Below are 6,000 nucleotides of genomic sequence, written 5' to 3'. Positions count from 1 at the left end.
GTTCCTGGCTCTTTAACATTTGCATTCCATGATACTGGAACCTAACACCAACTCACAATGTCCTAAGGTCACCATTAGGCGCAGCTATAACATTTATTATTCTGCAAATGGCCTAGGCTTGTGATTAATTTTTTGCATGGCAATAAAATGTAATAACTATAACACAGAGATCCATTATTAGCAGTTGAAGATCAGAGGTATAGCAGATGCAACAGAACAGGCAGGTACTGGGCTTCTCATTCTTACATTTGATAGTTGTGTTTACATCCTAGATTGGGGTCAAGTTTTCTTCTTGTGACTGCCTATCGGAGTCCTACGCAATGTAAGTGTAGAAATCTCAATTCAGCTGATAGTGCACAAAAGCCAAATGTATAAAACTAAACCCAGTTTACAATGGATGTAGAATGCCATGCCTCAGTGCTTAGTGCTGACGCTAGTTATTCTGAAATGGAAAGAGCTCTGTTATTCAATACAGATGCAGTTTGCTGCCATGAACACAGAAGTGAAAAAGATATGTAAGTAAACTCACCATTCCTAATATTTAGATTTTGTCAAAAGGATCATAAGTCACACATAGCCTATAGCATTTGTGTATTTTCCCAGATCTTGAGCTTAACACGATGCTGGGAATTCAGGTTGTGGACTTTTAACTCTGAAGTTCTAAGGAAAATACATTATTACTCCAAAGGTTATTTCTGATCTTAGCATTAATCCATGAGGAAAACATGTCTTTATATGAAAATTATAAATATATTTTAAACTACTTAGCAGAGACATTCATTTGAGAAAATGTACTTACTGGAAGTTTCTTTTTGAGAGATTTAAACATGAAACCTGACTTTTGATGATGGTTTCACGTAAGGAGCTATTGATTTTTAAAATTCTTTAAGATAAATTCCATAAAGACATATTTCTTCTTTGTATCCAAAATCAAAATATTGTTAGATATTAATGTATTCTCATGCATTGGACAGAAATCAGGGCCTCACTCTGAAAGGTTGACTGCCCATGTCTCTCCACAAATGCTGCTGAATGTAATGAGATCCTCCAGCATCTTGCTTGTTTCTCCTGATTCCAGCATTTGCAGTCTCTTGTGTCTCCAGCACGCAATGGATTCCTAATTTGCTAATTTAATTTCAGAATTAATTTCAAGAAAATCCAGGGGGTTCAGTTTGTTGCAATAGTAAACAGGTTCTTGCCAGTTACTATATATTTTTCACTTGCATTTAACCTCTCACTTGTTAGGTTTAAACTCCACTTGCTATTTCTCTGCTCAGTTTCCAACTAATGTATATCCTACTGTATGTATCCTTTGGAAATCTTCCTCACTATCCACAGCTTCACTAATTTTTATAAGTAATTGAAGCTCCAATATTTTCACGCAGACCAGTTATATGTATTTTTTTTTAACTTTTTTTATTGTTTGCAAATAGTTACAGAATAAATGTGTATGAAAAAAAAATGTGTTACCCAGCCCCCCTCCCCTTAACCCCTCCCCCTTAACATCCCTATTAAAAAAATAAGAAAGAAAAAAAAAAGGAATGCCTGGATATTGGAGGATCCCCACATGCTCCATGGAGTTCGTAATAACTTTAGTATATATATTTATCAGTTATATGTATTTTAAACAACAGAGGTCCCAGCACTGACTCTTCCAGAATACCCTGGTCACAAATTTCCATCAGAGAGTCAAGGAGAAGAGAGAGGGAAGGGAGTGCCAGGCACTGGAGCAACTGTCTGTAATGATCAATAAACCAATTGTTTGCAATCAAGTGACATTGCCTGCTGTCTCAGGGCTGGCATGTCTGCACCTGGGCCACCCTCCACCCTTGGAACTCCTTCTCTGCCACCTGTCCCGCACCCATCCTCACCATTCCCAACATCCATTGCTCCTGCATGATTTACAGACTCACTCTTCACTCCACATTGACAAATACAGCACTGTATAAAGGTCTTTATATATATATATCTATATATAAGAAATTTGCACAGTATTGTATGTGTAGATTTCATGTTTTAGCATCCGATACTACATTGCATAAATATGTGAATCTAATACTTAATCAGTACATTTTTAGGCATCCAGATGTGAAAGAAATTGTTAATATTTTGGGCGATAAATCTCTACAATAGATGCTAACAGCTTTTAATATTGATATAGACTATTTCCATGTCTGAAAAATGGTGAACAAAGTTATAGTATCATGATCATTTCAGAAAAGAATTTCAGAGTTCTGAAAATGTAATGTTGCTATTGATCAAAATGCCTGCAGCCATATAGCTGATTAACAAAATTGCTGTACACAAGGCACATCATATTGGTCTTGTACTTTTGAAATTCTTAGAGGTTGTTGGCACGAAGAAACTCACACAAGATCCAATGAATCAACGATTGATACTGAGGAAACGATGCATAACCTTGTTTTAAAAAAGAGCAAAAGACAATTGTCTGGAAATTCAGCTCCTGCTAGCACTATACAGTAGCAGAAGGTATAGGAGTATCCAAATTATAGAGGCACAGTACAATATGCTGCCCTTTGATTTAATCCTATCAATAAGGAGATGAATCTGTAGGTGAAGATGAATTATAAAATTTAGCTTGTTAAGATTCAGATTCAGATTTATTTATCACTTGTACATCGAAGTACACAGTGAAGTACATTGTTCGGTTAACAACCAAATGGCAGACGGCAAGTATCGCCGTGCCACTAACATAGCACGATCATGTGGTTCAGCAGCAGCAACAACAACAACAGCTAAAAACAAGACAAACACACCACTGTGCCTTTCTCACCCACCCACCCACTCATACTCAATGGAAACATTTTGCTTTAGTTTCTATTTGGGCTGTGCTTTGGGGAAAATGCATAAACTGATCAAACTGGCTGAAGAACAGAAGCATGTTTTCATATTCCAGCACTATCAATTAAACAAATTTATATATCACCATGCTATAAGAATCTTCCTCTCAACTAATAATGATGTGCAAATCTTAGGAAAAGTTTCTTCTGGTGAAAGTAAACAGTTAAATGTAACCACAACAGAAGGCTATGTTGGTTATGCCGAACAATCTCTGAAAGTAGTAAATGTTAAGACTGGGTTATTTGGATCTTGGGGGTCTGTTCCACCATTCCACAAGATCATGGCTGAATATTCACTTCAGTTCCTTGTTTCCACCTTCTTCACATACCTTTGAACACTTTGGCATTAAGAAATAATATCTACTTTATTCTTGAATATGCTTAATTACTTTGCTTCCACTGTTTTCTGTGATAAAAGTTCATCACCCTCTGAATGAAGAAATATCCACTCATCTTCATTCTAAACAGTATACCACATTTCCTGAGGGTGGGACCCTCATTCTGGACTCTCCAGCCACCGAGAACATGTCCACTGGATTGAAACTGTCTGGTCATTGAGTCATAGAGTTTTGGATGATACAGCATGGAATCAGGTTCCTGAGGAAGGGTTTTTACCCTAAACGATGACTGCTTACTATTTCTAGAGATGCTGCCTTGCCTGCTGAGTTCCTCCAGCAATTTGTGTATGCTGCTCTGAATCTCCAGCATCTGCAGACATTCTCGTGTATGGAATCAGGTCCTTTGGCCCAGCAAGTCCATGGTGTTACGTACCCCGTAACTGGGTGTCTGACTAGCAAAGACAGAAGTATCTGTTGGAGTCTGATGGTACTATATTTAAAGGTGTTTATTAATAAAAATAAGCAAAACTGTATCAATAATGCAAATATACATATAACACAAGGTAGCAGTAATAAACCTAAAAGTGTAGGAATAATAATAATAAGCAATAATAAACAAGCTCTATCAATGTCTGGGGGTAAATGAATTGTCATAGAATATAAAGTTCAGTTCAGTTCATGAGTGCTGAGGTAGTTATGCTTGTTGAGTTGTAATCGTTGGAGAGAGAGAGAGAGAGAGAGAGAGAGAACAAGCGAGATGTAACAGCTACAGCAACCAAACCTTCCTTTGCTTTCTTAATCCGTCGTATCATTGTGGTCATTCAGTTATGACCTCTCCGTCCTTCTGCTAGACCGTTCTTCTGTGGTGGACTCATCACTCTGGCATGAGTGGACACGCACACAAGCCCCCACCAGCCCTGCTTTTACACTGATAGCCTTAATGACCGACCTCCTGGTTCGGTCTTCGAAGCCCCCACCTTTCTTGTGGGTTCCAACACTCAATCAGTGTCCACTGGCATGTCTGGAGGGTGTCTGTCCAGACCTGTTTTTTTATCCCTACTAATGGGGACTCAGCTATCCATCAATCCTGAATAACTGTGTCTATCAAATCAAGCCACTCCTGCAGTCCACTGAAAATGTTATTGAGCAAACTATTGTCCTTGCAGCGAAACAGTAAATAATTCAAAAAGGAGTTACTATACAGTTAATCAGAAAACTCCCCCTCTCTCTTATCTGTCGCAGATGTTCTTGCCTGTTTTTGTCTCTTTCTCATGGTCAGCATAGCAACAGTAATAGTTCGTGGTTCTCGGGAGTGGGGGTGGTTAACTCTTTACCCCATTGTCCATTAGGTCTGTTCATCACTCATAACACCCCCATCCTTCTGGGAATTTTCACCAGGGGCAAAATTAACTAATAAAGCACATGACTGAATTACAGAGTTTAACAAAATACAGAAGTTGTCTTAACTACAAGAATAATACAGATACACGTTCAAATTAACATCTAGATAAACAATCAGCAATTACATTGTCACTCCCCTTTACATGTTGTATTTTAATATCAAATTCCTGTAACAACAGACTCCAATTTAATAACCGCCTAGTTTTATTTTTCATGTTAGCAAAAATAATACTAAAGGGGTTGTGTCCTTAGCTTAGGTGTCTATTAAAAAGTGTGAACCAATACATGTGTGATTATAATATAGTACATTACAAAAGTTTGTGCAAATACTAATCTCTATTTTACTTTTAAACTTAACATTCAAACAGTCACTCTTTCATGGTGTTTTTTTTATCTTTCACATGCTTTGTCAAATTCCCTCAGAACCAGATCCTGTTATTCAAAGTGGCATTTGGTCAACATTTGTCCTTTTTCCATTTAACTCTCAGGTGGTTAGCTTGCTCACCAGTGTGGAATAGGCCTTCACAGACTCCTTTCACAGGAGCTATCTTGTGATAGGAGAATCACCAATGTTTTCCAAACTAAGCCCATTTGCTGAACTTCCACACAATTTGTTAATTTTAAGCAAGTCATTAATTTTATCTTCAGGATCTTTCATTCTATTTGTTTTCAGTTTAACAGCTGCAGATGATCCCTCTTGGTCAAAACAACATTTCAAGTTCTGCCTCTCCAAATCACATACTTGAATAACATCAGCAAGTTGTCTATCCTTAAATTTCCAAACAAACTGTAATTGATTCACAGGCACCTTGTTAACAAGCCATTGTTCAGTTAATGGTCCCTTTCCTTTTGTCAATCCTTCTAAAACCAATTCAGACTTTAAATTTTCTTTATTCAATTTAGGAACAACACCTTTCCCTTCTCCTTCAATAATATTCATATCATCAGCTTTCATCTCATCATTAACTTTTAACACACCTTCTAACACAAACAACTGAGAACTCTCACTTTCCACTGCTACCAAGGTTAACCCTTTCTTCACTGAACCAAGTCCATCTGACCCAAAAGGACTGCATTCCTTTTCAACTAAATCAGATACCTCAGACTTTTCCTGAGTTTCAATACTAGGTTCAGTACCCTGTGCATCCATACCCTTCACACCCTGAACACACACAAACGGGACATCTACCTCTTCCAAGCTTTCAATACCAGTCCCCTTTTCAAATTCTAAGTTCCCCTGATCCTCCCAGTTACTCTCTGGGTAACTCCCCTTCAGAGTAATCTCAACCCTGCAGGTTAAAACAACCTTGTCTGCTAACCCCGCAAACTCCCTCAAGGTAGCGGCATCCTTTTCATCTAGGACTGCCCTTACATCATTATCGGGAACACATTTAAATTCT

This window comes from Hemitrygon akajei, chromosome 2 (genome assembly GCF_048418815.1).
Source record: "Hemitrygon akajei chromosome 2, sHemAka1.3, whole genome shotgun sequence".
NCBI lineage: Eukaryota > Metazoa > Chordata > Chondrichthyes > Myliobatiformes > Dasyatidae > Hemitrygon > Hemitrygon akajei.
The sequence above is the reverse complement of the archived record's forward strand: the minus strand, read 5'-3'. Positions refer to the sequence as shown.